The sequence below is a fragment of the Equus caballus genome, chromosome X (assembly GCF_041296265.1).
Source record: "Equus caballus isolate H_3958 breed thoroughbred chromosome X, TB-T2T, whole genome shotgun sequence".
In the NCBI taxonomy this organism is placed as follows: Eukaryota; Metazoa; Chordata; class Mammalia; order Perissodactyla; family Equidae; genus Equus; species Equus caballus.
This window is the reverse complement of record NC_091715.1, coordinates 112162049-112187888: the sequence shown is the minus strand read 5'-3', so window position 1 is coordinate 112187888 and position 25840 is coordinate 112162049. Positions and strand designations below refer to the sequence as shown.

Sequence of the window (25840 nt, the reverse complement as noted above, 5' to 3'; positions counted from 1 at the left end):
AAAGTTGCACCTTTTAGAATAAAATCACACGGCCATTTTATAACTTTCTTTTTTCACAAATTATTTAGTTTAATTCAATCTCTTATACATAAGACAAGTTCTCTCAAGCATTTGTAAAGTTTTAATTCATTTTTGCCATACCCAACAGATAGATATTTTGACCTGTGAAATCATAGAGATTTCTTGTAACCAAAGTTTTCATCACTTGCTTATAATTCTGAGAAAAATTTCTCTGCGTGTTTAAACTGATGAATTGTATTTACTTATTTGCTTCCATGGAATTTTGGCAGGATCTTTCAAAATGGGTGAGTTTGTGTTATACAGAATCCTCTGGAGGACAAGGCCCAAGGACAGAAGTTCACTGTCATTCATGGTGAAGGGTGGCCCAGAAAAAGATCCTTATGGGTTTTTGCATTTGGGAAGACTTTATTGCCCAGAAGTGAGTGACTAGGACAAATGCATGACAAAGACTACATTTCTTGGCAGATGTCGACAGTTGTAATTACTTTCATCATTTCCCTTCCCCATGGTTAGTCAGACTGTTTTATTTTGTACCACAGTCGCTTAATAAAATGAAAACCAGAATAGAGAAGCAGCCAAGACCTTTGGCAATGATGGCTTTTAGAGGAAATGAGCGAAGGAAACTTTTTTCACAAGTAAAAGACAGCATAGAAAGTCATTTTGAGTGAGAAAGCTAGGGAGAAGGGGGCTGATACACTGAGCAAGGTGATTTCAGGCCACCTGGGCTGAGAACTTAAAGAACTATTAGATTGAACCATGTGAATTTGCTAATATTCAACTCTTTTGACTTACAAAAATGTTAATTTTGTATAGTTCAACTTAATATTATTCATTTCCTGCAGAACCAGACTTTAGGATTGGGTTGCTTGGAGGCAAACCCCACCTCTGTCATTTAACATCTGTGTGATTTGGGGCAAATGCACCTCTCTGTGCCTCAGCTTCCTCATCTGTACAACATTTGGTTGTATCACTAATTCAGCAGTTTAAGTATCCCGTTTACTGTTGCTTGTACAATTTAGTTGCTTCCAGTTTGGGTAATTACAAGAAATAGTACTACAAATTCTTTTACAAGTATCTCGGTGCTCAGGAGTAAGCCTTTCTCTAGATTATATTCTCAGCAATGGAACTTCTGGGTCCTAGGGTATACACTTTTCTAAAATTGCTATATAATGCTGTGTCGTTTTTCAATAGAGTTGTAGCAATCTACATTCCCACCACAACTGGGTGAGAATGCTTGCCCTTCCACATGCTTGCCAACACAAGTATAGTCACACTTTAATTTTTGCTGATCTGGTGACTACTTACTGGTATTTAATTGTGGCTTTAATTTCTCTGATTATTAATGTTTGGGCACTTTTGCCTATGTTTATTGGCCATTGGATTGCTTTTGTAAAGTACCTCTTCAATTTTGTCTTTTTGTCAATTGCATTGTTTGCTGTTTCCTTATTCATGCATAGGAATACTATATTCCAAGGATATTATCAACTAAATTTGCAGCTTGAACTTTTTGGACCACTGCAAATCACTACAACTTCTGACTTGAGGTTACAAATTTTCAGGGACGGGTTTCCTCCGCCCCTCAACTTTAAGGCACTTTTCCTTGGAGACCCTAGTGGTGAGGGTATGGTTCAGGTTTACCCCTGGTCCACCCTTATAGTAGGGTATAGTTTGTTAAGATGCCAGCCTAAAATGGGGATGATCTTCTGTTTGAGTTCTTGTCTGCATACTTTCAAACTCCTTCATTTAGCAAATTTCTGCAGGACAAAAGGTTCTTCAGTCCTGAGCCTACATCTGGGTTCCACTCTTGACTAAAAGTTTGCCCTGATAATTACTATCTTGTCAGCTCTTTCACATACGCACACACACAAACACACACACACATATTCAATATACTTGTTTGGTAGTGTTGTTCTAAAAAACCTAGTCTGCCATATTTTAGAAAACAGAACTCATTGCTAAATAAACATATAAAATCTCATCCTGTACCTAATGCCTTTAAGTCCCTTACAAATCAGTTCACGTGCAAACAAAGGGAAACCAGGCTCTGAACTGGAGAGATTTTCATCAAAGTGTAGAGCTGTTATCTGAAATACGTACTAGTCTTTGACTATAACCATACCCTCAGTGGCCTTCCAGAGTAGTGACAATATGAGTCTGAATGAGCTCAGGGCCCCACTGTCCTGCTTGAGTTTAAAGAATTTTTCCTTAGAATAAGAAGCTGTATTACAGATTTTATGTGCAAAGCATTAATACTGTTAACAGGTGCTTAAGTCTGCTTCCAACCTGCAGGGCACAAGAGAAAGCATATTCTACGGTTCTAATGAGCGTAGGGAAGGAGGAAGACTTGTTTTAGTACCTGCTGTGCCACATATCATCTGTATGTGTATATCCACTTCGGAATTTAGTTTTCCCTTCTGAAAGCTCAAGAAAATTACCTGTTTTATCTACTTTGCAAGGTTGTTCAAGGATAAATTGAAATACTGTGTATGAATGAGTTAAATATTTAAGATATCAACTACAGTCTTCCACCCAAGATAACACACTTCTGCTTCTTGTGCTTCCACTATCCTCCTAAATTATCCACTGAACCAAACCAGATTCACACCTAGGCACCCCTTCTTCCCTCAAAGGCCTATGCAGACAACTGGAAAATGATGCTGCAAGAGCCAATTTGATCTTTTGCCAAATGTCTTCTGAAATGGAATCCTGGGGAGTTTAGTCAGTCCATGATTAAGGATATAGGATTTATACACAAAACTTTTAATATTCTCTTTCATTATTTTGCCATACATATTTTTTATTCTCAATTTCTTTCATTTATGTAGAGTCTGAAAAGATATAAAGAAAGAGAACCAGGATGGGAACTGGTCTACTAGCCTGGAACTTAAAGTTTTCCATCTGTGACCTGGGATGGCAAAGAATCCTTACCATACAGCACAACCCTCCATCTAGGTCCCAGAGGTCAGTCACTGTCTCTTATATAGGGAGCTTCATCTAGGTAGCTCTGTTTTCACAATGACAGACACAAACTCTTTTTTTTTTAACATGGAAATGGCAACAAAGGGATACATGAATGGGAAAATGAAATATGTCTGATCATTTCCCTCTCCGCCAAGATATATATGTTGCACACAAAAACACTAATCAAATACTATTCGCAAGGCTGGAGGGCACTCCTATTTGTAAGCTGACTTATGAGACGTTGTATTATTTTTTCCTGTTCTTTGATCTCATTCTACTATCCTATTGTTCATCTGGGACAGAGTCTCAGAAGCTTCTGGCTTGTGAACTCAAATATGATGTGCCTTATCACTTTTATTCAGGGTTTCCAAAATAAGATTTTACTAAAATCAATTCCTAAGAGTAATGTTGTTAATAATAATTAAAATATGGCACACATACTAAGTACCAGAGATTCTATACACATGACCTCTAACTCTCAATGTCATGCCGGTTAGATATTTCCCTGTTATATAGATGGAGATGTTACTCAGAAATAAAAGGTGACTTGCCCAAGGTGAGAAGACGGTAATGTAAGGATTTATACCCATGTCCACCTGATATCAAAGCCCACTTTCTACTGCACTACACCTCAAAAAATACCCCTGAGAATTAATGGTGTTTCATGCTATTGACAGATGCATTGACAGATGCATTGACAGATGGACTGACATGGCACCTTCAATACATTCTACTTGCATTTTTAAAAAATCTCTTCAGAAAAGAACTGACACGAATTCCACATTGGCAGTACCACCCACAAATGGTACAGCACTTTATTTCCTACCAAACATTTCTTGTCACATCGACACAGGCATTATACATTTCTGCAGGAATTCATCTTATCTCCTACATAATGTTACCAAAACACTATTTGCCTCAAGGATTTTAATTGGAATTGGACATTTCAGCTCTCCATTAGCTGCCCTTAGTCAGAATCACTGAATTTAGTCATTGCTGATTTTGAAAATTCTCCAGAAATTATTCAAGGCCGATGTTGAAAATTAGATGTTTTACCTAGTGACACTAAAATGGAAAATACCAGACTACATAACTTATTTAAATAATTTGAATATTTTTCTAAATGTGAATAAGTTCCTTGGGTGCTAGAGCCCTGTTTATTTACCTCTATATTCCTAATGCTAAGCACAGGGTGAGCATTCAATTAATATTTGGTGACCTGAAATGTTGACACATGATCCCAGAAAGTGTCTTCAAAAGCCATTTTCCCTTAGATCCTATGAACTGTTCAGAATGAGGCATGTCTTAAAACATCAACATAAAACTAATTGAACTGGAAGTAGATGAAGAAGTATGAACGCAGAGAAGGGCAACCAAGAAAATTTTCAGAAAAAGTATAGAGACAGGTTAACTTTATAGTACCTAATCTCAACACTTTTAAATGATAATTAATAAGGACTAGAAAGCCCTTGTAAGGACAGTTGTACATTTACTGGTCATTTTATTCGTGGTAATTTTAGTTATGCTTTGATGCCATTTTTTAATGCAGCAGATAGTAATTGAGGTAAGTTTTTATCTTATAGTAGTTTATCTTATATTTTTATCTTATCGCTCTATTTGTAAGCTTTTATCTTACTTTTGCCATTACATTTCTGTTTCATAATGCTTGTCATGACATTTTAAACTACATCTATTTCTCCTTCACAAGAATTAGATAATAATGTGTTAAGAATGTGTCTCTAAAAGTTACAGAAATATAACCACTTGCATTTTTAATAAACTGTGTGTAGAAAGATCTAATCCTAAAAGTATAGGTACAATGAAATTGGGTTTCTCTATTTCTTCTCAAAGTTGGGTTGGCTTTATGAATATATTTAGTAAGCATGAAAAAGACCATTTATGTGGTAATTTGGGACCTCCTCTGAACTTCTAGACTATCTATTACATGTTCAATATCTTGCATCATTTGCACATAACACTCCATTGTTCATTATCTCTTTATATAAATTTCTGCCTTCCACCAACATATACAAATACATATGTGCATTCACATAATTACATTATAAACTCCCTTGTAGGCAAGGATTGGGATTAACGCGTTTCTATATTCCACTGTGTTTTGTTCAGTGCTAACAAAAAGCAGATATTCAGTAAGTGTTTTTATGTTGATTGTGGGTTGGCCCATGAGCTATAATAGGTTAATTTTGACGTTTGTTTTCTCTGATCATTGTCTTTGATCCTCTCCATCTTGGTGGCTTACTGGTTGTTTCTGGGCCCATAAGAACTCCTTAAAGTATTAAAGATAGTGGAATTTGGGCACAGGTTGGGTGGGATGGGGAGGCTTCTGAGTAAAATAAAAGTTTTAATTTCATTTAGGTGTATATTTTAGAAGTGATACAGAAATCAAATCTGATAGCTTGAGGATTAGATGCACAAAATGAAAGGCATTTTTGGCAATTATCTGGATTATTTAACCAGTTTAATAAAAAAATGTTTAATTCCAATCCCTGGATGGATTCTGTGGTTTCATTAATCTGATTTGGCTTACTGAAAGTATAATATAAGTGAATATGCAACTGCAATTTTTGCAATCGACCTATCATATTGTTCAGCAAAGGTGACCTCTGAAATTTCTGATCAGAATCCCAAAAGCACATTACCAAATATAACTTTTATTGTTGAGAAAGGGTATGACTCCATGATGTCTACAAAATTGTCTCAATTTTGAGATGATTTAAGAGCCTATGCTCCAATTTGACAAAGATTACTCGAGGATTTAACTTTTGAAAATTGTATGTGGCTATTCTCAATCACAATACATTATTTTGCTTCAACTCCCTCAAAGATATTTTTTTGAGGTAGTTTCACTTATGAAACTGGCTTTTATTACAAAAACTAAGTATAACCTGTCATAATTATATTGTTTTATTTTGAAGTTTGAGTAGGAAGAAAGGGTAATATCTCTATTTTACTAATATAGTCTATATCAGTCTTTAATTCTGATTTGAATTCTTTTTATAAAACAAGTTATGATGAGAAGAAAGAAAGAAGTTCTTGGGTACCTGATGTTCAGGATAAGGAAAGCAAAAAGGGTAAGTAAGCTCAATCATTGAAGACAATCTATGCTTATTGCATATATTTACCTAAGAAAGGCCTTAAAATAATTACATTTTAGAGATAAAAGCAATTTTAGAGAATCGAAGCCAGTCTTCTCATTTTACAAATCAGGAAAAGGCTCAAAGAAGCCAAATGGCTTAACCTAGATCACACAGCTACTGTCAAAGCTGAAAATAGAAACTAGGCCTATAATGACCTTTCTACTATCCTTTAGTATTAACGAATAGAAAGAGAAAGTAAAAATGCAGATTAGAAAAATAATTCACAAATAAGAGTAATTCACCAAGAATCTGGCATCCCAAAGTAAACCCTTGCATTATTGATGGTTTGCCCTCAAATTTTGACATCGTTCCTCCTCCAGCTTTCCTCTCTGATCTTGTACCTTTCTAGATTCATTTTTTCAGGTCTCAGCTTTTGCTTCTTCATTTGGACCCCAGGCTGAACTGAAATTAATAGCTGTTAGTGGACACGACCTTTGAACATGGGGAGGATTGTTTTGTAAGCCAGAAACTACTGTGATTTCCCTTGAGCCTATAAACATGTATAAGTCTCTCATCTGCAGTTAAAATACTTCCTAGGTTTTGCGTTTCCCTCTAATAAATGCTCTGTCTTCTGAGGGTCAGAACCAAGCCTCTACAAAAATGGTTTCATAAAATCCAAATGTAATGTGTGGACCTTGCTTGGGTCCCAATTTAAATAAAACAACTGTTTAGATCCTAATTTGAGTCAGTTTGGAAAAGTGAATATAGATTAGGTAGTAGAGGATATAAAGTAACCATTTAAATTTTATTAGCTAAGATAATGTTAAGGTGTTGTGTTTAAAATGTCATTATAATTAAAGTATCTACAAAGGAAGGACTTCAGAAAGGCAGAATGAGGACCTTGGTGAATCCTTTCTCTCACAGAAGCAACAGAAATACTTGCAAAACTATGAAAACCAACTATTTCAGAATTCTGGAAATTAACCAAAGGCACAGAATTAACTTAAAAGACATTCTTCAAAAAAAACCCTACTAAGCTTTGATAAGAACAGTGGAGTCTGTGTTGTTTTAACTTGGGGCCACTCCTATACCCCTCCCATCCCGGCAATGGAGCACAGTAGACATGAAAAGCCAGCAGCCAGTAGAATAGAGCCTGGCTTGTTTTGGAGCTCCATGCAAAGCTCTATCTCCATAGCACTGTAAATATTTTTATAACATTTACAGTAAATTCCTTGCAAAATCCTGTCCTCAAAGCATTGTAGCTATTTGATATGATTCTGAGTTCAGTTTCTCAGAAAAGACTGATATAGACTATATTAGTAAAATAGAGATATTACCCTTTCTTCCTACTCAAACTTCAATAGAAATATTGAAAACAATAGCAATAAGTTGGATTTGATAATACTGCAGTTGCCTAAGTCTGTGAATTCAGTCAGAACAAATAAGAACCTGACTAAAAATTTAGATGGAACACCTTGCTAATGGGAATCAGACCAAAATAAGAGACTTTAAAAAGCTCCAACATATTCCAGGAGATCTAAAAGGCTGCACACACGCATGGCTATGCACTTTCCCAAGAAAGCCCAGAGAGGACCCCAGTAATTCATCTCTTGCTGTCTTTGCTACCTTGCTCAAGTAGAAAGTAAAAGCCAAGACTGACTTGCAAACTCCCAGAAATTTGAAGGGATGACTTCACACAAAATTTCCTTGAAAGAGGGAGGAGGAATAACTGACTTAAAGCATCTAATGAAAAACATTCTGACCAACCATCACCTGATAACAAACTATGGCAGTTCAGGGGCAACTCCTAAGAAGCCAGGCTTAAAGATAAAAACAAGAATTAAAAAAGAAAGCTACCAGAGAAAATAGCAACTACAAATTGCAAGGAATACAGAATTAATCTAGAAAAGTCTATAAAGAAAGCAGAATGAGAAAAAAATCCAGCAACAACAACAAAACACTGGGAGTCAAAAGATCTGATTCTAAAGTTGCTACAGTATATTGTTTTAAATGCCCAGTTTTCAACAAGAAAACAGAAGGTAACAAAGAAACAGGAAAATATGGCTCATAGGCAGGAATAAAAGTGGTCACTTTCTAGTGTCCTAGAGGGGGCTCAGATGTTGGACTTATTCTACAAAGGGTTTAAATGATCTATAGAAATATGTTTAAAGAAGTAAAGGAGACTATAAAGAATTAAAAGAAACTATGCTGTTAATGTCTCACCAAATAGAGAAAAATCAATTAAGAGATACAAATTAATCTAATATTTAAAAAAACAAAAACAAATAGAAATTCTGGAGTCAAAAAGTATGATAACTGAAATGGTGAGTTCATTAGATGGGTTTAACAGTGGATTTCAGCAGGAAGAAAAAAGAATCAATGAACTTGAAGATAGGTCAAAAGAGATTATCCAGTCTGAAGAACAAAAAGAAAAGAGAATGAAGAAAAATGAAAAGAGCCTGTTGGACACCATCAATTGTATGCATAGTGGGAGTTCCAGAAGGAGATGAGAGAGAGAAAGAGACAGAAAAACCTTTGAAGAAATAATGGCTGAAAATTTCCCAAATTTGATGGAAAACAATTTACACTTATCAAGAAATACCAATTAGATTAAACTTGAAGAAAGACACCTAGACACTTTATAGGTAGTCAAAAGACAAAGACATGGAGCAAATTCTGAATGCAACAAGAGATAAATGACTCAACAAGTGACAGAAGTCCCAAAATAGGTTAGTAGTTGACCTCTCATTGGAAACTATGAAGGCCAGAAGGCATCGGGATGACATAGTCAAAGGGCTGACAGGAAAAGACTGTCAACCAAGAATTCTGTATCCAGCAAAACTACGCTTCAAATACAAAAGAAAAATAAAGACATTTCCAGATTAAAAAAACTGAGAGAATTTCTCACCAACAAACTTGACCTACAATATCTACTAAAGGGAATCCTTCAGCTAAGATGAAAAGCTACATGGTAACTTGAATCCATATGAATTAAAACACTTTTCCCCTAAATGGTTTAAAAGACAACTATATAAACAATGATTATGGAAGTATTTTGATGTGCTATAATGTATAAAGGTGTAATTTGCATGACAATAAAAGCACAAAGGAGAGGGAAGGAATGGAAGTATATTAGAACAAAGTTCCTATATACTATTGAAATTTAATATCAATATTAACAAGATTAAGTTAACATGCTTATTGTAGGGAGTGACTGCTAATTCTTATGGGGTATCTTTTTAAGGTGATGAAACAGTCTGGAATTAGATAACAATAATTGCCCAACTTTGTGAGTATACTAAAAACCACTGAATTATATATTTTGAAAAGGTGAACTTTACATTATATAAATTATATCTCAATTTTAATAAAGGAATGAAAATAAAAAGAAGCATGTTGTAAGCCCTAGAACCACCACTAGGAAAATTCAAAAAGACATAGTAAAAATATTCACCGAAGAAGTTTAGACGGTACAATACAAAATATCTCTGTCATCTTCATTTTGTTGACAAAGGTAAAAAATAATGAAGAATCTTCTATGAGTAGTAGTAGTTGGTCTTTCAAAATCCAGCAGAATAGTGTCATGATGGTAGGAAATTGTGCAGAAAAATAATGACCTTGATTTTTCTCCAAATGTGTCATTCTTTATGAGGTATATGTGAGGAGGCTGGCTTTCCTGTATAATTATTACTTATTAGCGTATTATTTTCAAGTCACCACAAATACATTATTGTTCCCTACTAGATTTGTTAAGTATAGATAATAATACCTGTAATAAAGGATTGCTCTGAGGTTTTGATGAACAATAGAAGTAAAAATGTCAAATCTAAGAAACCGCTCTTATTTGTGTGAAACAGCAAAGCATACTGGAAGAGCAAATGCTTTGAGGTTGAATTTGTACTCCCTCCATTGTACAACCTGAGCCTAAGTTTCCTCATCTGTAAAAGGTGAATAATGACATCTACTTTATGTAATTTCATTAAGTTAAATTATAAGATTTCAGTAAAGTTCTTAGCATATAGCTGGGCCCCAATTTATATCAGAGCTATCACTATTATTAGTTTTATTTTTGTTATTGTTATTGGTTTTACAGCATACAATAATTTCCCTAAGGCCATAGCTCTGTTGTAGTAGGCATGAATAAACAAAAAACAATAAGAAAGAAGTTTGAGCCTAGATTTAATTTTGCTGTTCTACTACTTTTCCTTTCTGTACTCTCTTATTTTTCCTATTAACTATCACCTTTGTGTACTGTTGAATTATCTTCTTTTTTCAAGTAATCCTAAAACATGTCTGGAAAAAATACTATAAGAGAACATCAGGTTGGGCTACAAGTTTCATATAATGGCATATGCAATATCTTTCAAGCTTTTTTTTGTTTATTTCACAGTAAAAATTGGACAATTCTTTATTACATTGTCACAATATTTTACTTCAGAATTAAATAGGGCCTTAGATTCCCTTACCACATCTCCCCTCTTTTGTTCAGTCTTTATATAAGTTATTTAATTAGAGTTTCCCAATTATGTGTAAAATAATATTGTGACTAACCTAGAATGAAACTTTTAGATGAATAAGCCACATTAAAAGTTAATTGAGTAATTTGTCATAGTATTGCATGCTAAAAAAATTATTTGCGAAATGTTGATCTTCAAAAATTGCCTTTATATATATACTTTTTTGATGAGGAAGATTGGTCCTGAGCTAACATCTGTTGCCAATCTTCCTCTTTTTTTTTTCCCTCCCCAAAGCCCCTGTACATAGGTGTATATCCCCCTTGTAGGTCCTTCTAGTTCTTCCGTGTGAGACACTGCCCCAGCATGGCCTGATGAGCACCGTGTAGGTCTGTGCACAGGATCCCAACCAGAGAACCTTGGGCCACCAGAGCGGAGCATGTGAACCCAATCACTATGCCACTGGGCCAGCCCCACCCTTATATTTTTAAATGAAATAAGTTTTGGGGAAGTAGTCACTTAATTTTCTACTTAAAGCATATTCTACTTAAACCACAAGAAACTTACCTTACTTCATTGTAATTAAACTGAGAAAATTTATATATTATATATTTAAATCAAGAAAATACTTTCAGAACATTTGTTTTGGTAGATGTGGAAATACATAGTCTATATTTTCATATGCATAACATATGGTGAGGAAGGTAGGCCCTGAGCTAACATCTGTTGCCAACCCTCTTTTGTTTTTGTTTGAGGGAGATTGTCACTGAGCTAACATCTGTGCCAATCTTCCTCTACTTTGTATGTGGGACATCGCCACAGCATGGTTTGACCAGTGGTATGTAGGTCCATGCTCGGGATCTGAACTGGTGATCCCCGGGCCACCAAAGCTGAATGCATGATCTTGACCATTACGCCATCAGGCCAGCACCTGCATAATTTTTTTTTTTGAGGAAGATTAGCCCTGAGCTAACATCTGCTGCCAATCCTCCTCTTTTTGCTGAGGAAGGCTGGCCCTGAGCTAACATCCGTACCCATCTTCCTCTACTTTATATGTGGGACGCCTACCACAGCATGGCTTGCCAAGTGGTGCCATGTCCGCACCTGGGATCCAAACTGGTGAGCCCTGGGCCACGGAAGTGGAACGTGTGCACTTAACAGCTGCACCAGCGGGCTGGCCCCTGCATAATATTTTTTAATTGGAGATAGAAGCTTGGTTCAATGTATAGTCATGAGTTGCTTAACAATAGGGATATGTTCTGCGAAATGCATCATTAGGCGATTGTGTCATTGTGTGAACATCATAGAGTGCATTACACAAACATAGATAGTATAGCCTACCACACACCTAGGCTATATGGTACTAATCTTTGGGACCACCATCATATGTGTGGTCTGTTGTTGAGCAAAATGTCGTTATGTGGCACCTGACTTTAATACTAAAAATAATAATTTCTTAAAATTGTATAGAAATTTCCAGTTTATGAAATATTTTCACCTTAAGACTTTACTAGTCACAAATACCTGTAAAGTTGATGCTAAGTGAGATAATGTAGATTAAAGTACACAGGATGATAGGTACACAATAAAAACTGATCATTCATAAAGGAGAATCTAATTCTTAGAGATATCCATTGATTTACCCAAAGTCACAATGTTAATGTGGCATTATTTAAGAGTCATTTGATCAAAAAGATCTAGTTAAAACATAATAGATCTTAGCCAAAATTAAAGGTAAGGAAATGAAACTATCAAAATTCAAATACATAAATGATTAACTTATTAATGTTCAGCTTTTATATAATTTTTCCATTAAACAATTTCTTTTTATTGGTAACTAAGCAAAGTATAATTCAATGTTTAGTGGAAATAGTTTGTTATCTTTATTTTTTTACTCCAATAGCCCTTTTAGAGAACACAGGGGTTGATTACAATGGTTTATATGTGCCACCCACTGGTGAAATTCATGTATGTACAGAGATTGTAATTCTAGATTTTTGAGGAATTGAAAATTAGAGACTTCATTCTCTCCCATCACAAGAAATACTTCAAAGCACGTAAGGAATTTACTTATCATTATTTATCTATGCTCTCTTTTGAATATAGTTCCCATTTGAAATTAAGTACATGAAAGTTAGCTTCAGCTACTAGTTCTATAGCACTTATTTAGCTTCCTCTGTACTTATTCCTAAAGCAGGAAACCCAGGAAAGTTCTTTCTCTCTATAAATATGAAGGACATATTAAGCTGAGAGTTTATGAGATGAGGTTACAGTAAAACAGAAAAGTGAATCAGTGCTTAATAAATATCAAAGGCCTTTTGTTTTAGATCTTTTTCAAGGTTTTTTCTACATAATTTTGAGGAGAAAATATGTTTTTTAAATTCTTTTGAGTTCTGAAAATAATCTTGATCTAGACTAAGGAAAGCTTTTGCTCTCCAGAAGCTGGCCTGACCCTGTTATCTTATGTATACTCTAAGACTCTAAGAGCTAATTCAGAATACTTCCTTTCCTGCTTCGTTCTGAATAGGGTTAAAATCCACAGATGCTGTGATCCTACAGTTACATGGAAAATGGTAATAAAGAATCTACAATGACTTGGGCTAATTTGTAGTCATACACACCTCCATAAAAACCCTCAAATACCTCTTAAAAAGTAATTAAAGAACGAAAGTAGAGATAAATAGGCTGGAAATTAAAATTTTGTCTCCTCTACCTATTTTATTAAATATTTCTCAATGAGAAATTCTACACTGAGAAAAAAATCTCATTCAACTCTGATTGTCTTGTTGATATTCTTACTTTAAAAAAACAATGGCATTAAGTCATGGAAAAAAATTCATGAAGTGTATTTTTGGGACTTAATGTTATGTGAACAATTGGTGAGCAGCTTGTCTTTGCTATATTTTAAATGCAGAAAAATTAGCATGAAAAGATTTTAGATTTTTGATATCTTTCATTTGGAACACAAAACAAATTTCAGCACTTGCAGACTATAGACATTTGACTAAGGAGGAAAAGGAAGAAATCAACTTTTAACAATCAGTTCAGGCACTCAGATACTGCACAGTTCAAGCACTATGTTTGGGCTATACAGTGATAAATGAGAACAATTAAGATTCATAGTTGTAAGAGATTCTATTTAGCATATGAAAGACAGCTTTCAAGCATGAATTACTGCCCTTTGAGGTAAAGGCTAAGTAGGCTATTCTTATTCATCTCATAACGTTTAAGAGTGAGGGCTGCGGATATAGGATCCATTCGTTCTAGGCAAATTTTCTTTTATGTTCACTTAGATGGCAACAAGAGATGAAACATCTTCTGTGTTGTTAAAATAATATACAATTAATGAGTCTATTTTTCATCCAGGGTCTCTTACTGGGACTAAGCAAATTGATTATAAAGATCAAAGGCACATAAAAGCACATGTGAAATGTAACCCTGTTGTATGAAATAGTAATTCTTCTTTTCATCTCCCTGTCATTCACAAAGGCACTATACGTCTACCTCCATAATGATAATTTCAGACTCCAAGTAACTTGTTCAAAGTGACATCAGTACAAAACTTAATTATAGAATCTTAAAACATAGAAGAAAACCTAGAAAACATCTAGCTCAAGTTTCTACTCAAAATAGAAATTCCTTGTATAACCTCCAGTAATGGGATGGTTCCCCTCCTTCAAAGACAGACTTTTTCATCAATAAAGATCATTTTAAGGAACCCTAATCTGCTTCTTTCTGTATTTTTTACTATTTATCCTACTTTCACCTGTGGAGCCATACGAGCATGAAAATCCTTCAACTATTTGAAGATACATCCTGCCCCTCCACCACTTCTCCTTAATTCCATACTCTAATCACATGGCAACAAAGGCATTGAAATCTGGGTCTACAAACTCTGTCTTAACGGGGTGTGAATATAGTCTGAAATGCACTGAAATGAAATTACTTTGAGCAAAGCTATGATTCTAAAAGAGTGTCTATCAGCTGAGACAGTATCACTAGTAAGTGTACAATAACTGTTAACTATTGTTGTCATTGTAGGGCTTGGAAATTACTCTTGGATATACAAGAGATTATTTTGTTGTTATGCTCCTTTGTGTCTCTAGAGTAATATCAAGACAGGAAACAAGAAACAGTGCTCGGTTTAAGTGTTCAAGAACACAGCATGTTCCACATTTCTATGAACCTGTGGCAGAAATACCAGTCTGCTAGCTGGGGAAATGGGGCCCTTAATATCAGTGATCTAAGTGAGAATGGATATTAGCCTTTTATGGCCCTAAATCAGGTAAAATTGTGTGCTTCAGTTTTCCTCATCTCTAAAGTGGGGAAAATATAAAGTTTTATCTACATGTTGGTTGTGAAGATTAAATGAAGTAATAGACACAGAGTAAGTGCTGAAGTGGATAAGAATATGCCACCTCACAATATGCCACTTTGGCATAAGGATAATTTTGAGCTGAAGGCAATTAAAAAACAGCTGATACAGGAAAAACTCTCTACCCTCCCCCTTTCTGCCTAAAGGCAGGGTATAAATTTCCCTTTATGAACGTGTCTCCCCCCATATCAGGAAGAGGAGAATGATTCTTAAACATTAGTGACACACTTAACAGCCCCAAGGCTACACGAGACTGAGCCTGTATAGCAAATCTTATAAAAATAACCTTTATCAACAAATGGATAAAGAAGATGTGGTATATATACACAATGGAATACAACTCAGCTATAAAAAAAGATGAAATCTTGCCATTTGCAACAACATGGGTGGACTTTGAGGGTATTATGCTAAGTGAAATAAGTCAGATGGAGAAAGTCAAATACTGTATGATCTCACTCATAAATAGAAGATAACAACAACAACAAACACATAGACATAGAGATCAAATTGGCGGTTACCAGAGGGGAAGGGGGTAGAGAGGTGGGGAAAGGCTGACTCAGCACATGTGTATGGTGATGGATGGTAATTAGTCTTTGGGTGGTGAACATGATATAGTCTACACAGAAACTGAAATATAATGGTATACACCTGAAATTTATAGAACATTATAAACCAATGTTACCTCAATAAAAAATAAAATAAATAACCCTTATCTTCCATTATTTTCTTCCATGTATTTACCTTCCCACAATTTTCTACCCCTAGAAACCAAAATCCCTTTTCCTTTGTCTTGTCAATTCTCCACAATTTATTGCTCTCTGTTAAAATGGTATATAAAGCCCTGGGGTCTAACCACTTCTTTGGGTCTTTGCTTCTTTTCTATGAAGGCCTCCATATGAATAAGTAATAAACTCTCTTGCTAATCTGTCTTTTGTCAATTTAATTTTCAGCATCTCAGCACTGAAACTAAGAGGACAGAGGAAAACGTTTTCCCTCTCATACAGGGCTCAATTAAAGTTAGCTATTATAATTATTGTTGTAATCATCTTGCCTACCATCAGGGCCTGGCACCCAGCAAGCATTCAGTTAGATGTTAGTTGCTATTACTTAGCTTAGATAGTGCTGCCTATCTGCCTGTAGTGAAATGACCTTTGCAAGTAGAACTAGAATGTTAACTAAAATTACATTATGAATTTATTTTGTGAACTTACTGGATAATTAAAGCAGTAATTAAGCAGAGATAAGCACTTTAAGCAGAGACAAAGTGCAAAGAACGACTAGAAATAGCAGACTCTAAGGATAAGAACAAGAACCAGCACCTCTGGACTGTATTCTTTAACATATGTCACTGTAATTTTCGGTAAATATACTTTGTGCCATCCTTCCTTTTTACATTTAGAATTGAAACTTACTTGGAAAAAAATTTTTCCCTTAGGCTAAGGAGCCTGCAGTGAAATGATTATGTGTATTGAGAGAGGAATAGGAGATATTAAGAGAAAACATTTGAACCAAAAAGTAAAAATTCACAGGTTTAGATGTGTGGGGCCAGGAAATTCCAAGTATCTAACCTCATGAATTGATTTGTAAGAGGGAAGGAGGCCTTCATTTATTCATTAAAAAATGTCAGATACAGGGATAAATGCTAGGTATATACAATTACGTAAGACTTCTAAGTAGAGAAGGTCACTACTTAGCCTTTCAGAGGGAAGCTTTTGTGTAGATGCTTGAGAATAGGAAGTAAGGCATCAGTAAATAGACTCTCAATCAGCCCTATGGAATGTGTAAGCCCTGGGGAGACAATAATAAGTGAAAAAGAAAAAGGAAATAGAAAGCTGTTTTACAGAGGAATTTTGTGAAGGAGGAAGGGCCAAGGATTGCTTTTCAATGTTTAGATAAGAAAGTGTGTCACACTTATGGAGGGACATACTCTCAGTTTTTACAAGGAACATAAGCACAAAAAAGGCTAAAGCAAATGCAGCACCATGCGGTGTCTTGAGGGTTTGTAGGTTTGGCAGCATCAGATGACAGCACCCAAGACAGGTAAGCAGCATTCTCATGGAAGGCACTGGTGGTGAAATGGCAGAGCACCAGCAGAGACCACAATGGCTGGTGGGAGACTGTGGATGCCCAACAGACATGGCGGTACTCAGCAAATGCCCAGCGAATGATGATGGATGCCCAGTGGCAGATGATGGATGCCCAATGGGAGATGATGGATGACCAGCAGATAGAGTGAAAGGTGGCAGGTAATGGTGGATACATACATGCTCAATGAAAGCCCAGAATAGTGGTAGCAGTGCATGATGCAAATTGATTTACTCACAATCACATGTGAGACAACTTCTGAGGACTTCTAGAAGTACTTGGAGGGTAGGTGTGTATTTTTCTAGGATTGGAGTAACTTTGTAAACACATGGGAATAAGAAGCCAGTGACCAGGGTATGAATATCAAGGTTGTATCTTTTGTGCCCACAAGCTGTGAGACCTGTCACAAACTTAAATGCTTTTAGGGATAAGGTAGGTAATATCAGTGAGCAAGACAGCTAAGGGTAAGAAAATGGGGAGTGGTAGAAAACATAGCAAAGATGGAACCTACACACTTTTAAAAGGTATTCAGTTTACAAAGTTTAAAACCATTGGCCAGGTGAAAACAAAACACACCTGCAGGCAGAAATCAGATAAAAGGCTGTCAGTTCGTGACCTTTGGTTTAGGTGAACACTGAGTATCAATGTCTTAGAGCTTAATATAGCATTTACCTAAGAATGTGGTGTTACCTTTAGACAAATAAGAAAATTGTTTCATTTTAAGAATGAACTCCAGGTATACAAATTTTGGAGATATTTCATGTATATGAGAAGATTGTCTTCTGCTATTTGTTAACCAATTAAAAGAAATCAGAGAGATTGTATTGATCACATTTTTATTTCTGTAAACTATAGCTTTTCCAGAATATTTAGGACAACTTGGACACATTGAACGACTTTTGATGGAATCCCTGAAAATCCCCAGGGATGACAGTGGAAAATATGAGGGTGGATTTATATTTTCTAAATATATTCCCAAACCCTCTTTCCCAGATGCATTTCTGAAGCTTGAGTTGGACAATATCTATCCTTTACTAAAAGGTATAAATCTCTAGCAAAAGGGAGTTAGAGTTTAAGGAATTCTTCAAAAGACGTGAAGATAAAATTATAAAATGGAGGAAGATTTAGCTTATAAGCGTATATTCCATTTTAATGGAATAACTAAATTCCGAAGAGCATTCACTATCATCTCTCTCTCTCTCTTTTTGTATATATATATTTTTGTTTGGTAGGAGGATAGGTGGCTAATTTAGCAGCTCACTGTTTTTAGTATAGTTATTCTTGAGAGGAATGTTCTAAGTGAAATGTAACATGAAACAATGATTAAGAATGAGGGCTTTGGGGCCGGCCCAGTGGCTGAGTGGTTAAGTCTGCGCGCTCTGCTTTGGCGGCCCAGGGGTTTCACCGGTTCGGATCCTGGGCGCAGACATGGCACCGCTCATCAGGCCATGCTGAAATGGCGTCCCACATGCCACAACTAGAAGGACCCACAACTGGAATACACAACTATGTACTGGGTGGCTTTGGGGAGAAGAAGGAAAAAAAAAGGCGGCTTTGGTGTTTGTTAGGCCTGTGGGTAATGATCAGTTATGTCACTGACAAGTCCTGAAGCCTTAGACACATTACTTAACTTCCCTAAACATTAGTTTCTTTGTCTTTAAAATATGAAAAAAAATCATAGAGATTACTTTGTGAGGATTAAATGCGTTAATATACGCAAAATTCTTTGCAGAATACATGGGAAATAGTATGTTCTCAACTAATGACATTTCTTATGAATGTGAAGATGAAATGCTGTGATTGTAGTCCAGCGCCTTGTAGAGTTACTAATCAACAATTTCAGTTTTCTCCACTTCCAGTCCTCAAATCCTTTCCAATTCCCATTAATATACTTAAACAGTTGCTTAATTTTCCTTGTACATGGATGATCCTATGCTATATTTTGGTAACAACTAACCCTTTTATGACTTCCACAGGAATTTTAGCTCCCAGATCTACTTCTGATGAACAGACTTCTTGACGCAAGTGAATGGAGGACCAAACCCAATACACTTACCTTCTCAAAGGATCCAAATTGAATATTTAGGTAATTATTACAACTAGTCCTACTTTAGAAACATAAGCATAATATTATAAGAAATTTAAAAAATCTTAAAAATAATTACATAGATATTTACTCGCTTTAGCCCATTAAAATGGTTGTATATAAATTGTGTCATTTTCAATTTCTGACAGTATTTCCTCTACATAAAAATAAAGGCTATTAAAATAGATAATGCATTTCCTTAACAAATAATCTAGAATCTACTTTTGTACACAGATGTTTGACTGCATGGACTACATGCCAGTGATGAAATCTCTCTTCCCCAAATCCCCTGGATGCCTAGTTTGGTTGAGGACTTGCAAATGAATTATAAATACGATGTTGTCTGAAAAGAAATCATAGCTATCAGAAACAGGGCTTGGGCTGGTATATTCCATTGTGGTAAACTGAATAATGTATGTGAAAGCATCATGAGTGCTCAATGACAGATATTATGTGATATGTCTGGATAGAGCATCAGAAGTTCAAGAATGGACTCCCTGTACTTGCATAAATTAATCCAATGGCTTTGAAGGAGAAATCGCTTTCATCTGGTATCCCCAAATACTGGTAGGAGGAAATTACCAAAGAAAACAGCTATAAAAACTTGACTGGAATACTTTTCTTTTGGGGGACGTCCATTATAAAAGCATATAAAAATTTATAATGATAATAATAACAATAATGAATTGCCATTTAATCCTGCAAAGCCACATAAATTGGCAAATATGTAGTTTAAATAGCTATTTTTTTCTCTTTTTGCCTACTGCTTTTGCTTATTACCAGGAAGGGTATTTTTCCCAGTCATTCATTCCCCCTTCCTCCTTACTCCAAAGTATCTGTGCGTTATGAATGTCCGTTTCTGAAATGCAGATGGGCTTTGCCACTGCTCTGCTTCTATCTAGCAACTAGATTATAAATTTCATGAAGTTATGTCTCTTTCCTTTTCCTGCTGTGTCCCCAGTGTCTAGCATCGCACCTAATGTGTAGTAAGTGGTCAAAACTGATGAATGAATGATGTTGAATTGATTCCCACTGAATCTGAGTAAATGGTAATGGGATGGGTTGAGAAGAGCCATAGGTGGGAAAAAAGGTGGTGATTTCTAAGGCTCAGTAAAACGTACTAGGAACTTGTTACTCCATGACGTGTGAGAGAGAGGCATCAGACCCTAGAGCAAGAAAGTGCCAGACAGCATGGCTCTATTTCACTATAGCAATGAGTTTGTATAAAGAACTAAAAGTCCAGCAACAACCCAAGGAGTTGAGATTGATAAATTAGGGATCATTAGTCTGGTGAGCCCAGTGAAAAGTCAAACATGACTTAGGTATTTGGAAATTTAGTAAAGAAAACCAAAACAAAAATTACTTTAAACATGCAAGATCTATAGTTAGATTGAGTTTGGAAACCAAATTTTCTTCACTTGATATTTTTAAGGTTTCACTTTATATGTTAATCAGTTAAATTTTAAACATATAATCTTAATATGTACATACATATATATGTTTTAATTTAAAATAAATGTGGAGTATATTGAGTGTAAACATTAAAATGTCTTAAGAGCAGGAAGATCACCAAATTAAAAGGAATAAATGAAGACCTAGCAAACCAGGCAGCCTGACCTCTACTCTGAGCACACCAATATGCAAATATATGCACAATAGTAGCCTAGCAGACCTATCAGATGGAAGCTGCTGAAAAGAGGGATGGCTGAAATAGAAAATTATTTTTCAAAGGCAGAAAAGGATAGGATTCAAGACAGCTGATCTGAAAGGCTTGGCATACAACTGGTTAAGCCCTAGAAGTACAGAACAAGGGGAAATTTAACTTGAATTATAGGCACTAGGAAGTTGGGAACTGATTTCTTCAAAGTTGGAAATGGTAAATATCTGTAAATCTGAGCGTGAATATTTTTAATTCCTCCTATTGAAAAATGGAGACTATAATTATGCGAGAAGAAATTCTTTTTGTTGTGTAAGAACATGGGGGTAAATTGTCACTATTATGTGAATGGAAAAATTATTCTTCTTGGTTCTTTATTATAGTTCTACACATCTGAGGTCAAAGCGTCCATGTCGGGCAAAAGAGAAGAGGAGAGATAGATAGTTCAAATAGACGATTCAATAAATATTTTGCACACTTTTGTGGAATGTTTAATATGAGTGAATAAGTCCAAATATTCGTGTCTGAATGTAATAGTTACCTATGTGTCTTTACTTGTTGACTGAGCATTAATTTGTTCTCGTGGTAATTCAGTGTTTTTTATGTTTGTTTCGGGTGGCTGTATATGATGGAGAAAGCTTTATGACCTTGAAATCTCAGAAAAACCATCCATTTTGGAATGACCTAATAGGGACTTAAAGGCAATTTGATGACTAAACACCTTTAAGTTAGACATTCATTATCATTGTTACCTTTCGTTTCCTTCTGAAGTTATTGAAAAGCGATTTTTAAAAAATGAAATAAACTGAGATATCCTAATATCTTTACAATTGAACTGAATAAATTAGATAATATTCAATTTTGTATACTGATTTCAATAAATTGTTATAATTTCACTATATATGAGTTTGATCATTATTAAGACTTTGTGTAGCAAATCCATTTGCAGGAAAAAGGCATAGCATCATATAATACCTGGTTAGGCAAATATATTTATTATTCTTGTATGTGTGCGTATGTGTTTTCTAGGTTTTAATTGCAACTATAGGAACACATATCGACCTACTTGTAGGAATTTTGTCAGGCTGGCAGGAAATAGGGAGGGCAAGGGAAATTTGTTTTTTACTACATGTTGATAGAAATATTTAGTCTGGGTATTGTTTTCTGATAAATAATAAAATTATGTTTGTAAATTGAAATTGTAGAATATAATATAATCCTGTTAGCAAATTTCTAACTAGACACATTTTGACTATTTGATATTAACATAATGGTGATTCTAAGTAGGTGAAGAAAGAGAAATTTTGGCTGGTGAATATGAATATTGAGAGAGTTTACTTTTTATTAGGTGGCTTTTTTGAGTGTCATCACCATGGAATGTCAAGTTGAGTTTGTAGGCACACAGTGTCTTATCCACCTGAACAATTTGGGTACTCGTGCAGCTATGGGAGTATTTATAAAGGAAAGGTAAAGACTTGATCCTATACATTTTGAGATTCTCCTGGTTTTTGTTTTGTTTTGTTATGTTTTTGACGATTATAAAGCTATGGCTAAAAGGGTGGCCAGAATAAATCAAAATTGTACTGAAAATATCTGAGATGTGATTAAAATATAGATTTGGGGCTAGTGGTGTTGTAGGACTTTAACAACCTGTGGAATATTATTTAGAGAAAATAGGGTTTTCAATTCATGACTTAATTGAAACCTGTGTTAATCTCTAATAGAATGATGCCAAGGATAACTTAGTCCAATTGCTTTTGATTTTTTATGACCTTAGGAGTAGTTGCCGTCCTCACTGAAGTATGTAATTTCTAAAATAGTAGCAATTTTATATATATCAACTTTCTACTGTCTACATTTGTATTTTATATCTTAAATATTATACATGTATTATTATATGCTTTTATTTTTATATATGTTACTCCTCACTAGAGAGATCAAGTTCCCCTGAGAGATGAGGAGTTCCAGGTCTGAGAATGGAATGATTCTACAATACTTTAAAACTTATATATGACTTACATATATATTTTTAAGTTAAACTTTTTATTTTGAGATTATTGTAGATTCACATGCAGTTAGTGGTAACAAATAATGCAGAGAGATCACGAGTGCCCTTTACCCCATTTTCCCCAATGGTAACGTTTTGCAAAACTATAGTAAATATCACAACCAGGATGTTGACATTGGCATAGTTGATACAGAGCATTTCCATCATTGCATGACTCCTCCTATTTCCCTTTTTACAACCTCAACTACTTGCTTCCCCTGCAACCCCATCATTAAACCCTGGAAACCATTAATCTGTTCTCTAGTTCTACAATTTTGCCATGTAAAGCATACTACATAAATGCAAGCATACAGCATGCGATCTTTGGGATTGGCATTTTTTCACTCCGAATAATTTTCTAGAGAAGCATCTAGCTTGTTGTGTGATTCAGTCATTTGTTTTTATTGCTGAGTGGTATTCCATGGTAAGGATGTACCATAGTTTTTTGGCCATTCACTCATTGAACATAGTTTCCAGCTTGGGGCTATTATGAATAAAGTTGTCATAAACATCACTGTGCAGGTTTTTGTGTAAACATAAATACACATTTCTCTCAGATAAATGCCCAGGAGTGCAACTGCTGGATAGGATACGTAGTTGTCTGTTTAGGTTTTCAAGAAACCGCCAAACTGTTTTCCAAAGTGTCTGTACCATTTTATATTCCCACCAGCAACGTATGAGCAATTCAGTTTCTCTGAATCCTTAGTAGCATTTACTTTTGTCATTTTTTAAAATTTTAGTCATTCTTATAGGTATGTAGTAATATCTCACTGTGGTTTTAACTTTCATTTCCCTGATGTCTAATGATGTCGAACATCTTTTCATGTGCTTATTTGCCATCGGTATAGTCATTATGGTGAAAAGACTCTTCATGTCTTTTCCCATTATTTAAGGGGATTATTATTTTTTGTTGTTGTTGAGATTTGAGAGTTCTTTATATATTCTAGATACTAGTTGTACTAGTGTGAAAAATGACTTCCCAAAAGATATCCATGTCCAAGCCCTGGAGCCTGCGAATGCTATCTTATATGGCAGTAAAAAGGGGTCATTGCAGATGTAATTAAATTGAGGATCTTGAGATGGAGGGATGGTTCTGAATTATCTGGGTGGGCTCTAAACGCAATCACTTGTATCCTTATAAAAGGGAAGCAGAGGGATATTTCATGTAGAAGGCAATGTGACCACGGAGCAGAGATTGGAGTGATGTAGCCACAAGCCAAGGAATGCCAGCAGCCACCAGAAGCTGGAAAAGGCAAAGAATGGATGGATATTCCCCTATAGTCCCGAGGTATTACGACCTTGCAGACACCTGGATTTCAGCCTAGTGATACAGATTTCTGACTTCTGGTCTCTAGAACTGTGAGAGAATAAATTTCTATTATCTTAAGCCACCAAGTTTGTGGTAATTTCTTACAGTAGCCATAATAAACTATTACACAATTATTCCTTTTTTGGATATATAGTTTACAAATATTTCCCCTACTCTGTAGTTTCTCTTTTCATTCTCTTAAAGGGGTCTTTTGCAGAACCAAAGTTTTTAAGTTTGATCAAATCCAATTTATACATTTTTCTTTTATGGATTCTGCTTTTGCTGTCAGACTGAAGAACTCTGCCTAGCTTTAGATCCAGAAGATTATCTTTTTTCTAAAAGTTTTACAGTTTTACATTTAAGTATGTGATTCGAGTTAATTTTTTAATAAGGTGTGAAGTTTAGATCAAGGTTCATTTTTGTGCCCATGGATGACCAATTTATTTGGCACCATTTGTTCTTCCATTAAATTTCTTTTGCACCTTTGTCAAAAATTAATTTGGCATATTTACGTGGTCTATTTCTGGGTTCCCTACTCTGTTCTATTGGTCTATGTATCCATTCCTCTGCCAATACAATATTGTCTTGATTACTGCTGCTCTGTAGCAAAACTTGATATGAAGTAAGGTGATTCTTTCCACTTTATTTCTCTTTTAAAAGATAGTTTTAACTACTTTAGGACCTGCCTGTGCCTTTTAATATAAATTTTAGAATAAGCTTGTCTATATCTAAAAAATTTCTTACTGAGATTTTGATAGGAATTGCACTAAATCTGTAGATCAATTAGAGAAGTGTGTTAGGCTGAATTGTGAACCCCTAAATTTATATGTTGAAGTCCCCAGTACCTCAGAATGTGACCATTTGGAGATGTGGTCTTTAAAAAGGTAATTAAGTTACAATGAGGTCATTAGAGTGGACCCTAATTCAATGACTAGTGTCCTTAAGAAGAGAAATTTCAACACAGACAGTACAAGGAAAGACTGGGTGAGGACACAGTTAGAAGGTGACCATCTGTAAGCCAAGGACAAAGGCCTCAGAAGAAATCTACCCTGCTGACACCTTGATCTCTGACTTCTATCCTCCATAACTATGAGAAAATAAATGTCTGTTGTTTTAGCCCCCTGGTCTGTGGGACCTCGTTATGGCAGCCCTAGCAAACTAATACAGGAACAATTGACATATTTACTATGCTGAGTCTTCCTATCTATGAACAGGGTATGTCTCCTGCTTTATATAGGTCTTCGATTTCTTTCACCAGCACTTTGTAAGGTTAGGTGTACAAATTCAGTACATATTTTATTACATTTAGACCTGAGTGTTTTATTTTCTTTTGGACAATTGTAAGTGATATTGAATTTTAATTTCAGTTTCCACATGACCATTGCTGGTCTAAAAATGTGATTGATTTCTGTGTGTTGATCTTGTATCCTTCAACCTTGCTGAACTCATTTATTAGTTCTAGGAGTTTTATTTGTAAATTCTTTGGGATTTTCTGCATAGACAGTCATGACATCTCCAAATAGGAACAGTTTTACTGCTTCCTTTCCAATCTATATGCCTTTCTTTTTCTTATAGTAGTGGCTAAACCTTTCAGTACTACGTTGTGTAACAGTGCTGAGAGCAGACATTCTTTACTCCTTCCTAATCTTAGGAGGAAAGCTTCAGCCTCGCACACAGTTTCCACTGCCATGGGCAGATGAGCTTGCCCTGTCACTGGGTGTGGGTCTCCTTGCTAAGTCCCTTCTTT

The 25840-nt window shown here is 35.3% G+C and overlaps 1 protein-coding gene and 1 non-coding gene across 2 annotated transcripts in view; both read right to left on the bottom strand.

Moving 5' to 3' along the window:
• HTR2C (5-hydroxytryptamine receptor 2C) overlaps positions 1-25840 on the bottom strand; it is a 307873-nt gene that overhangs the window by 113331 nt on the left and 168702 nt on the right. The gene's annotated exons all lie outside the window — the stretch shown is intronic.
• On the bottom strand, positions 16960-17098 carry MIR1911 (microRNA mir-1911). The gene has a single exon (NR_128191.1). It is a non-coding gene; the product is annotated as a microRNA mir-1911 (primary transcript).